Here is a 12,683-nt window from a genome sequence, read left to right as displayed (position 1 = left end):
CTGCAAGAAGACCAGAAGGAAATAAGAGGAGAAAGAAGAAATGTAATATGAAGAAAAACCCAGTTGGATTTACTTGTCACAGCATAGGTCATTGGATCATAAAGGGTTCATAGGTTAAGGCTACAATTTATTAACAGATTATTTATAAACCAGGACAGAGCAGTAGCACAGTGGGTAGAGCACTTGCTTTCCATGTAGCTGACCCAGGTTCAATTCCTAGAATCCCAAATGAGCCACTGAGCCTGCCAGGAATGATTGCTGAGCACAGAACCATGAGTAACCCTTGAGCACTGCCAGGTGTGGCCCAGAACCCGCCCCCCCAAAAAAAGATTACTTATAAATCACATATCATTACACTCCTACTATGCCTTGTAAATGTCTCTTTAAGGCCATCCACCACTTTAAACCACATTCTTATATTCTTAGCCAGCCACACCTTACATTATAATAAACGCAACAGGTTTTACTAGTTTAGGATCTTCTATCCTTTAATACCTGGCATTTAATGAATGTTTGTCAAATGAAAGACCCACAAAATAAGATATTTTATTAAAGTAATTAAACCAATCATTTTTATTATTAACCAGATTTTATAGAAAACAAACTGGAGGGCCAGAGTGATAATACAGTGGGTAGGGCATTTGCCTTGCATGTGACATGACTGACTCTGGTTCCAATCCCAACATCCCAAATAATCCCAATAGGAGTGATTCCTTAGTTCAGAGCCAGAGAAACCACTGAGCATTGCTGATGTGGCCCAAAAACAAACAAAAACTGCAGAGGAGAGAGCCCTGAGATCAGAAGCTTGTGCAAAGCCCCAAGTTCAATTATTGGCATTGCATGGCCCCCTAATGTCCTCCAAGGTGTAGCCCTAGAAGTTGCTGAGCACTGCCAGGGTGGCCCTATTGGCCTCAACAGCTTGGTGGTGGTTGGAGAGGGGAGGAGTAACACTGCATCATTAGGCTCTAGCATGAAATTCTCAAGCATGATTGGCTAAATATTGCTGGAGGCCCTAACATGAAACTCTCAAGCATGATTGGCTAAATACTGCTGGGAGTAAACCCAAAGACTCCTAAACTTGGATGAACCAATTCATTGCACACATTCAACTCTTGCTGGCACAGAAACAAAGGTTGGTCCATACACTTAGATGATGCTTTGTCCTGAATAAATGAAAAGGCTGTGATGGCAGCTAGTGAGATCACAGAACAAAACTTTGCATTTGACCTCTGCCACTGCATGGTCATTGAAGTACTGCTCAAAATAGCCACCCCCAAGCATTGCTTGGGAAACAAAAACACCTAGAAAAATAGTTGGTATCATAACCAAGAGTTCTCAGTTCCAAAATAAGCTTTGTCAGGGGGGAGATGACTAGAAGTAACCTAAGGACAATGGTGGAATGTTTTGGCAATTAGGCAGTGATGGAGAAACAAAACTTTGCACACCAAAAGCATAAACGGTAACACTAATATTAATGTTAATAATTAACTTTAATTAATTGTTAAAGCCATCATCCTATTCAATTTGAAAGTTTTAAATATGGATGTAAAGTTAGAACTATTGAGAATTCAATGTAGAACTGAAGTGTGGATTTTGTTTGTTTGTTTGTTTGTTTTGGTTTTTGGGCCACACCCGGCAGTGCTCAGGGGTGACTCCTGGCTGTCTGCTCAGAAATACCTCCTGGCAGGCACGGGGGACCATATGGGACAACCATATGGGAACCAACCACCTTTGGTCCTGGATCGGCTGCTTACAAGGCAAAAGCCGCTGTGCTATCTCTCCGGGCCCTGAAGTGTGGATTTTTAGGGGGTTACTTCCTGGCTCTATGCTCAGGAATCACTCTTGGTGGGCTCAGTAGACCACATAGGATGCCAGAAATCAAACCCAGATCAGCTGCATGTGAGGCAAATGCCGTACCTGCAGTGCTATGCCTCCAGTCCCATGGATTTTTTTTAACACCGGTGAGTCTGCAAGGACCTCAAGATTTTTTTCATTTGCCATCCTGGATACTTGGAACTTAATTGAATAGTATATTTTTGTCTCTGTGCCATTTACCGACCATCACCACCACCACCACCCACACCTTTTTCCACCCTTGGATGAATGGATTTTGCAATTCTAGCTGTTGTGTTTCATGAAGTTGTTTCCATTGTTTTCCTTTGATGTACAAATATCAGATGAGAGAGGCATAGAGACATCCCCAGTGCTCCCAACTTCTCCCTTTATAGCCATCACTGTCTTCTCTCTCTCTCTCTCTCTCTCTCTGTCTCTCTGCATCTGTCTCTGTCTGTCTGTCTGTCTGTCTGTCTGTCTGTCTGTCTGTCTGTCTGTCTGTCTCTCTCTCTCTCTCTCTCTCTCTCTCTCTCTGGTTTTTGGGCCACATCCCAGGAGTAAGTTCTGGGACCGGAGAGATAGCAGGGAGGCAAGGTGTTTGCCTTGCAGAAGGACGGTGGTTTGAATGCCGGCATCCCACATGATTCCCTGAGCCTGCCAGGAGCGATTTCTGAGTGTAGAGCCGGGCCAGCCTGAGCGCTGCAGGGTGTGACCCCCCCCTCAAAAAAAAGGAGTAAGTTCTGTGCACCATTGAGTGTGGCCCCCAAACTCAAGAAAAGGAGCGAACAAAAAAAATTTCCAAGAGTGAGTTCTGGAGCACCACCAGGGAAGAAAAAAGACAAGTGGGGAGATGCAGTTGAAATTTTATGTTTGAAGCCTTTTATCATGATATCTTCAATTTAAAGTTTTATGCCTCCTTTCTGTTCTCTGTTATGTTTTGTTGGAATAATCATGGAAGAAAAAAAATACATAGGGTCTGGAAAGGAAAGAAATCACTTTTGTCTATCTAGTTGGAAGACACAAAATCAATACATAAAAATTAATTATGTTTTGTATACTTCCAATTAACAAAAATAAAATATGTAAACAGTGTCTAGAGAGATAATACAAAGGGATACTATTTTGGTATTGCATATAGAATTGCCATGAGTGAGTCCTGAGCATAGAGCCAGTAGGAGGCACAGAGCCTTTTTCTAAGGTTCAGAGCTAGGAGTAACCCAAGTGCCGTGGCCAGTTGTAGCCTAAAAACCAAAAACCAAAAAAAAAAAAAAGGATTTTTTTTTTTTGCATGTGAAACCAAAAACACAAGCACAAAAGCAAAAATAAAAGTTCGTTGGGGCCGGGCGGTGGCGCTAGAGGTAAGGTGCCTGCCTTGCCTGCGCTAGCCTAGGACGGACCAAGGTTCGATCCCCCGGCGTCCCATATGGTCCCCCAAGCCAGGAGCGACTTCTGAGCGCATAGCCAGGATTAACCCCTGAGCGTCACCGGGTGTGGCCCAAAAACCAAAATAAATAAATAAATAAAAGTTCGTTGAGCTCAAAATAATGTAAAGGAAACAAACCAAGAAAGTGCAGAGGGCCCGGAGAGATAGCACAGCAGCGTTTGCCTTGCAAGCAGCCGATCCAGGACCTAAGGTGATTAGTTCGAATCCCGGTGTCCCGGTGTCCCATATGGTCCCCCGTGCCTGCCAGGAGCTATTTCTGAGCAGACAGCCAGGAGTAACCCCTGAGCACCACCGGGTGTGGCCCAAAAACCAAAAAAAAAAAAAAGAGTGCAGAAACTAATATGAAATAGGTGAAATATTTGAAATCACAGTCTAATAAGATTAGCATACATAATATGTAAATAATTCTTATAATTTAACAACATAACAAGTAGAACAATTAAAATATGGACAAGGACCATAATATTTCTTTAAAAAATGCAAATAACTAAGAAACAGAGCACATTCCATAGCCTCTGCCACGTCAGTTCACTGGCCAACTCCATAGACCCATGCTATTCTTTGGAGAAATGCCAGCCAAGCCACAAAACATTCATGGATACACCATTCTGCATCTGAAAACTCTGGGGCACCATTAGGAGAGAGGCAGGCCAAGTCTCAACCTGCCAAAGTCCTGACCTCTGTATTCACACCCCACAGTCATTGCAGGGCCAATGGTCCAGCTTCACTGCTCCACCAATAATTTCTGCAAAAACACCTAATAAATAAAAACTTCAGGTATGCTGGGCTTGGGGCTGAAAGCTCTGGCATCTTTTGAGGTGGGTGGGCAGTCTCCCTCCCCACCCCTCCATATTTCCATAGCCTTGGAAGCTAGATCCCACCGTTGCTGCCATGTAAATTCCTTGACCAGCTCTGTATCAACATAGCTCTGAAAATCCTAAAATTCCTGGAGCGTACAGCCATATATGTAGCCACATGATACTTCCAAAGTCTCCACTACTAACACCCCAGTAAGAACACATCAAATAAAATATGAGAATAGCATAGAAGCCATCTAAGCTCAACAAACCAAAAAAAAAAAAAGTACAACTAGCAATAAACAGCTTAGTAAACCTTGAGACAATGACTTAATGACCCATCGTGTGATATAGAAATTTTCACAAGTTTTCTTTTACTGAAGTATTGTTAGATAACAACCATATAGTTGTAGCAAACAATATATAACAAATTATTTTATACCTGCCAAGAAGCTTGAGGGTGGGTGAAAACTAATGACAATGGTGAAGCAACTGTTATACTGGTAGTGGGATTAGTGCTGGGACATTGAAGTATCATGAACAACTTTGTAAACTTTTGTATAGTGTTTAAATAAAGTAATTTTAATAAGGGGCCAGAGTGGTGGCATAAGCAGTAGGGCCTCTGCCTTCCTTGCATGCGCTAGCCTAGGACGAACTGCATCCTATATGGTCCTCCAAGCCAGGAGCGATTTCTGAGCACAGAGCCAAGAGTAACTCCTGAGAGTCACAGGGTGTGACCCAAAAAGCAAAAAAAAAAAAAAAAATCATTTTAACAAATGATTTTTAAACATTTAAAAAACAAAAATAACCAAATGCAGATGAAGAAGTGGGAAAAAGAAGTGGGAAAAGGGTAGGAGAAATAAAGAGGTCACAGGTTTTTGTTATTTTTAGTTTTTTTTTGGTTTTTGGGCCACACCCGTTTGACGCTCAGGGGTTACTCCTGGCTATGTGCTCAGAAATCGCCCCTGGCTTGGGGGGACCATATGGGACGCCGGGGGATCGAACCGTGGTCCGTTCCTTGGCTAGCGCTTGTAAGGCAGACACCTTATCTCTAGCGCCACCTTCCCAGCCCCTGTTCGTTTTAGTTTTAGGACCACTACTTGTGATGCTCAGGAGTTATTCCTGGCAGTGCTTGGAAGACTGTATGAGGTGCTAGGAATCTAATTTGGGTTGGCTGTGTGCAATGCAATTATACTGTTCAATTATACTGTGCTATCTCCCTTCAGAGGGGATCATTTTGATAGGACATGGATGATAGATGTACTACATCTTATACATTTATAAAGATGTAAATACATATGCTTAGTTTTATTTTTTTTTCTGATTTTGCTTATTTTTATTTCTTTTTGTTTTTGTTTTGTTTTTGTTTTTGGATCACACCCAGCATCGCTCAGGGGTTACTCCTGGCTCTATGCTCATAAATCGCTCCTGGCAGGCTCAGGGGACCATATGGAATGCCGGGATTCGAACCACCCATCTTTTGCATGCAAGGCAAATGCCTTACCTCCATGCTATCTCTCTGGCCCCTATTTTTATTTCTCTATGGGAGATTTACTACACCTCATGGTGCTCAAGGCTTACTCCTGCAGTGCTTAAAGGTTCAAATCCCAGCCAAACAAATACAAGGCAAATGCTTTAACCCTGAACTATCTTTCTCATCCTCAAAGTTCATTGCATTTATTTATTTATTTATTTTTGGTGAAGCAAGATAGTTTTTATTCAAATTTATTTAGAAATATGTGATGGAGGGGCCCGGAGAGATAGCACAGCGGCATTTGCCTTGCAAGCAGCCAATCCAGGACCAAAGGTGGTTGGTTCGAATCCTGGTGTCCCATATGGTCCCCCGTGACTGCCAGGAGCTATTTCTGAGCAGACAGCCAGGAGTAACCCCTGAGCACTGCCAGGTGTGGCCCAAAAACCAAAAAAAGAAAAAAAAAAAAAAAGAAAAGAAAGAAAAAGAAATATGTGATGGAAGAGAAAGGGAGAAATGTGTGTTCAAGAGAAAATGTAGTCTCCTCCAGAGTGGAAATAAGACAAAGAAACAGAAACAGAGGAACATCAAGGGAGAACACAGGCTTAAAGATTTGTATTCAACAAATCTCTTTTGAAATACTATTAAGATTTTATTGGGGGGGGGCAGAGTGATAGCAATAGGGTATTTGCCTTGCAAGCTGCAACCCTGGTCAGACTCTGGTTTGATTTCAGGCATCTCATTTGGGGGCCAGAGTGATAGCAATAGGGTATTTGCCTTGCAAGCTGCAACCCTGGTCAGACTCTGGTTTGATTTCAGGCATCTCATTTGGGGGCCAGAGTGATAGCAATAGGGTATTTGCCTTGCAAGCTGCAACCCTGGACAGACTCTGGTTTGATTTCAGGCATCTCATTTGGTCCCCCGAGCCTGCCAGGAGTGCAGAGCCAGGAGTAACCCCCATCCCCCCAAAACAAAAAGATTTAATTGCCAAGTAGTGTTCTAACCACCTGGTAAATATCAGACCAATTTCCTTATTCTGACAGCACTTAGATTTTAGCAAAACAAGCAGGCAGACCAACAATACATGCAGTGAATCTGCAAGTTACATGGGATATGAGAAAGTGAAAAGGAAAAGGAGAAGTCTAGCAGAGAAAAGGGACTCAATCTGGAACTCTCAGTTGCTGTGGAGGAAATTGCAATAGTGAAGGAAGTAAGGAAGGTCCTTGTGGGACAACTTCAGAACAAAGATTTGAAATGGTAGAAAGGAAACTGATCCCGGTGGCTCAGAATAAGTGGGGAGTAAGGAAGGTAGGTTCAAAAAAAAAAAAAAAAAAAAAAGAGTGCTTCCACCTTTCTGTTCCACTTACTTGGGCCTTCCACAGTCAGGGAAATGACTGTCCTGGGTCAGGACTTGTAAAGCCTGCTAAGAGCATCTACCCAGAAGCCCCATGAGTCCCATGTCCCATCAGACCCTTGAGGCAGCCATTAAACTGCATCTAGAGTCCAATTTCTGCACAGTGACCAAGATGGTTCCTGCCTGATTTTTCAGGAAGCCTGGACTCAGGGTGGAGGGAGGAATTGCCCTTTGCAGTAAAGGAAAAATCAGGCTTAACATTAGCACAGGCATTTCAGGTCCATCACCTTTCCCTCACAAAACACAATACCAGGAGAAAGCAAAATGGTGAAACAGTATTTTTTTGGTTTTTGGGTCACACCCTGTGACGCTCAGGGGTTACTCCTGGCTATGCGCTCAAAAGTTGCTCCTGGCTTGGGGGACCATATGGGACGCCGGGGGATCGAACCACGGTACTTTCAATGCTAGCGCAGGCAAGGCAGGCACCTTACCTCTAGCGCCACCACCCGGCCCCTAAAGTTTTTATTGAACAAATCTTATTTAGAAGAATGTGAGGGGAGATAAAGAGAGGAAGTGTGTGTTCAAGAGAGAACATAGGCCTTTCCAGAGTAGGAAAAAACAAACCCAAAGATTCATTGAAAGATATCTGTTCACAGAAGAAGAACAAAGGCTTTCAGGAGGGAAAAAGATATTATGTATTTTTAGTAAAATATAATAACTTTATTTAGGGAATATGAGGAGAGAGAATATGGGCCGAGAAGGTGGCGCTAGAGGTAAGGTGTCTGCCTTGCAAGTGCTAGCGTAGGACAGACCGCGGTTCGATCCCCCGGCGACCCATATGGTCCCCTCAAGCCAGGGGCGATTTCTGAGCGCATAGCCAGGAGTAACCCCTGAGAGTCAAACAGGTGTGGCCCAAAAACCAAAAAAAAAAAAAAAAAAAAAAAAAACAAAAAACAAATGAGGAAAGAGAATAAAATACAAAGTGTTATATTAAGGAGGGAGATATGATGGGGCTGGAGAGATAGCATGGAGGTAAGGCGTTTGCCTTTCATGCAGAAGGTCATCGGTTCGAATCCCGGTGTCCCATATGGTCCCCCGTGCCTGCCAGGAGCAATTTCGGAGCATGGAGCCAAGAGTAACCCCTGAGCACTGCCGGGTGTGACCCAAAAACCACACAAAAAAAAAAAAGGAGGGAGATATGGGATGCATGCTGGGAACAAGGTGAAGGGAGGACAGCACTGGTGGTGGGAATGCTCTTTATTCATTGTCACTATAGTACTATGAAAGATTGTAATTCACTTTGGCCACAATAAAAATTTAAAAAAAAAATAAATAAAAAATTTAGTGGCGGGCCCGGAGAGATAGCACATCGGCGTTTGCCTTGCAAGCAGCCAATCCAGGACCAAAGGTGGTTGGTTCGAATCCCGGTGTCCCATATGGTCCCCGGTGCCTGCCAGGAGCTATTTCTGAGCAGACAGCCAGGAGTAACCCCTGAGCACCGCTGGGTGTGGCCCAAAAACCAAAAAAAAAAAAAAATTTAGTGGCTGGGGTCGGGGTGGTGGCACAAGCAAGTCAGACACCTTACCGCTTGCGCCACCACTCCAGCCCCAAGAGAACTACACATTTTAAAAGAATGCTGGCTTCTTCAGAGGGTAAAGAATAGAGAGTACAAAAAAAAAATGGGGCCGGGTGGTGGCGCTAGAGGTAAGGTGCCTGCCTTGCCTGCGCTAGCCTTGGATGGACCGTGGTTCGATCCCCCCCCACCGCGTCCCATATGGTCCCCCAAGCCAGGAGCGACTTCTGAGCACATAGCCAGGAGTAACCCCTGAGCGTCACTGGGTGTGGCCCAAAAACAAACAAACAAAAAATAGAGGGTACCTCATAAAGTAATATATATATATATATATATATATATATATATATATATATATATATATATATATAGGGCCAAAGTGATAAAGGTACTTGCATATAGCCACTATGTTTGATCCCTGGTATCCCATATGGTTCCCTAAGTCTGACATTAATGATCCCTGAGCATAAAGCCAAGACTAATCTCTGAGCACCTCTGTGGCCTGAAAACAACAAAAATGAAAGGAATTAACCATGTAAGTTAAGAACAACCCCAGAATGGGGATGTGCCTCAGATTTTCATACTATCGTTAGCCAATGATAAATTCCTAACAATTCTTTTTTAATGAAGGTGCTTGCCTTGTACATAGCCAATCAGGGATCAATTTCTGGCACCACATCTGGTTCCCTGAGTTACACCAGAGTCATCCCTGAGTGCAGAGCAAGGAGTAAGCCCTAAGCACAGACCAATATAGCTCAAAAACAAACAAACAAACAAAAAGATACTGGTGAGCCAGAGAGCTACCACAAAGGGCAGAAGAGCATCCTTTGCAAGTGGGAGCCCCAGATTCAACATCTGACTTAGAGATCAGGAGTTTAGTTTGATCCACTGTGCCACATAACCTCTAAACACCAAGTGTTGTTCTGGAAGCCACAGCAGTGTTAACTATGATCCTGAAATCCCCTGTATGACTAGGTCTGAGAATTGAACTTATTTTGCTTCTTTTGCCAAGTACTGCTGGGAGAAGGCCTTGGGCCTGGCCTGGTGGCTCCTTCCAGCTCTTGGAGAAACTTTTATCATATACATGCTCACCTGTTTCTATATGTTCCTATTACATAACTTGTTGTCCAAACTGGTACCCTTCTGAGAGACAAAGATGAGAGACACAATATCCAAATATATAGAGCACAATATGCTGGGCTGGAGTGATAGCACGTCAGTGATTGCACCCAGCCAACGCAGAATGGACCGTGGTTTGAATTCTGGCATCCCATATGGTCCCCCGTGCCTGCCAGGTGCAACTTTTGAGTGCAGAGCCATGAGTAACCCTTGAACGCCACTGGGTGTGACCCCGAAAAAGCAAGAAACAAGAACAAAACAAAACAGGGTCCTGAGAGATAGCACAGCGGCGTTTGCCTTGCAAGCAGCCAATCCAGGACCAAAGGTGGTTGGTTTGAATCCCAGTGTCCCATATGGTCCCCTGTGCCTGCCAGGAGCTATTTCTGAGCAGACAGCCAGGAGTAACCCCTGAGTACCGCCGGGTGTGGCTCAAAAACCAAAAAAAAAACACAATATGCAATGTGTAGAAAGGAAAACAGAACTTTGATTTTACATCTGCAGCAACCAACCCAGGAAATCAATCTACTGTCTACCACACAGCTCAGGAAGACTTTGGCTATCTGCTAATCACCATGTGCAGAAAACAACTAAGGAAGCCAAACAACAGCCCTGGCAACAATCAGCCCCAGATGTCTGGGACTCCAGTAACAACTGACAAGTTTTTGTTTTGTTTTGTTTTATTCCTGCTTCCAATTTAAAACCAAGAAAAGAAAGTCAAATGCATTGCTCGAACCAGTCCGAATGCCCTGCAACTCACTAGTTCATCTGCAGTTTCCCCTGGTCGTCTCCCTCTGCCTTTTGTTTGTTTGTTTGTTTGTTTGTTTGGGGGCCACACCCGGTGATGCTCAGGGGTTACTCCTGGCTATGCGCTCAGAAATCACTCCTGGCTTGGGGCCGGAGAGATAGCATGGAGGTAAGGTGTTTGCCTTGCATGCAGACCATTGGTTTGAATCCCAGCGTCCCATATGGTCTCCCGAGCCTGCCAGGAGCGATTTCTGAGCTTGGAACCAGGAGTAATCCCTGAGCACTGCCAAAAACCAAAAACCAAAAACCAAAAAAAAAAAAAAAAAAAAAAGAATGGCTTGGGAGACCATATGGGTCTTTCCTGGTCACACATGCAAGGCAAATGCCCTACCGCTTGTACCACCTCTTGGCCCCTCCCTCTGCCCTTTTTTGTTTGTTTTTGGACCCACCTAGCAGCACTCGAGAATCTCTCTTGGCTCTGTGCTGAGAAATTACTCCTGGCAGGCTCAGGGGACCATATGGGATGCCAGGGATAAACCTGGGTTGGCCATGTGCAAAGCAAATGCCCTACCTGCTGTATTCTCACTTTGGCTGTATGAAGTCTTCTCTTTTGTTCCTTAGAAATCTTTCCCATACAGTTTGACAGTGGCGTTTGCTTTTGAGTTTGTCAAATTGTATGGGAAATTTGCTACTGTAAACTGTGGCTAGTTTTTGACTACTGTCATTTGAGCAGTTTTTATTTCTATGACAAGTATTAGGTTACAATCAATGGACTAATAGTAAGGACTCTCTTGTGTAAATCTGGACATAGGTCATGTATGGTATATGCCATACATATATATGTATGAGCGATGTACGGCTAGAGAGTAGCTTTTGAGGACAGGTGAACTGTGTCACAACCACTAGATGGGGTTGCACCATTGAAGAATGGAAATCATTGCAGTTGCTTCAGGAAGTTCTGGAAGTTTATGCACCTTAGTAACTGGTCAGTAATTATATGTACTATAAATATTTGTGGGGGGTAGGGGTCACACCGGTTACACACAAGGGTGACTTTTCTCACCCTGTCTCACTCAGAAATTTCTCCTAACAGGCTCTGGGCACATATGGGATGCTGGGGATAGAACCTGGGTCAAGGCTTGAACCTTAGCTGCTGCACTATGACTCCAGGTTCTTATATTTTAAACCACTTAATCTCATAAAACATGGATAAGGGGGCTGGAGCGGTGGCACAAGCAGTAAGGCATCTGCCTTGCCCCCGCTAGTCTAGGATGAACACGGTTCGGTCCCCTAGCATCCATATGGTCCCCCAAGCCAGGAGCGATTTCTGAGCGCATAGCCAGGAGTAACCCCTGAGCATCACCGGGTGTGGCCCTCCCCCCAAAAAAAAACATGGATAAGGAGGGGAGTTCCCTTTGAGCCTCAATCAAAGTATCCCACTTTTTACACTTACCCTTTCCTCCATGTTTCTATTTTATATAGAGTTACCATCTAATTTTTTTGTCCAAACTGGAACTAGAGATCAAGGTGAGAGAATGACTATCCAGGTGAACAAAATATAAAAACAGAATGCCTTTCAATGGAAGTGCAAGCTCTATAAGAATAGGAATCTTTACCACTTTAGAGTTTCTTTACAACTGTATTCAGTGTCTAGGATATAGTAGCCTTTTATATTTAATTTTATATATTAATTTCTTTCTGGGTTTTGGGTCATACCTGTGTTTACTCCTGGGCTTATTCCTGGTTCTGAATTCAGGGATCACCCTGGTGGGACTCAGGGGACCATATGGAATACCAAGATCAAGCCCAGGTCAAGTATGTACAAGGCAAATAACCTACCACTGTATTATATCTCTGGTTCACTTACTATTTTATTATATTAAACATTGACTGAATAAATGTAGTGGTTTCCTTTTTTTGGGGGGGTTATTCCCGGTGGGGCCCAGGGATTACTTCCTGGGTCTGTGCTCAGAAATCACTCCTTGCAAGCTTGGGGGACTATATGGGATTCCAGGGCTCAAACTCAGGTTGGCTGTATGCAAGGATAATACCTTATGTGCTGTGCTATGGCTCCAGCCCTGTAGTGTTTTGTTTTTTTTTTTTAGCTGAAAAGACAGGACACATATAATGAAGATGGAGACTAACTAGTTCACCAATATTTTGCATATCAGAGAGTCTAGCCCTTATCACTGAGAATGATATGATCTGAATTCTGAAGGGAAAATTTATTCAGTGTGTTCTAAGAAAGAAGATAATTATCTATTCGTTCATGGATTAAAGGATTAAGAAGACACACACCTATAATGGCATGCATGGAATTTTTTCATATGTTACAACATGGGTAACTC

This window comes from Suncus etruscus, chromosome 7, assembly GCF_024139225.1.
Source record: "Suncus etruscus isolate mSunEtr1 chromosome 7, mSunEtr1.pri.cur, whole genome shotgun sequence".
Classification (NCBI taxonomy): Eukaryota; Metazoa; Chordata; class Mammalia; order Eulipotyphla; family Soricidae; genus Suncus; species Suncus etruscus.
Note: the sequence above shows the minus strand (reverse complement) of the source record.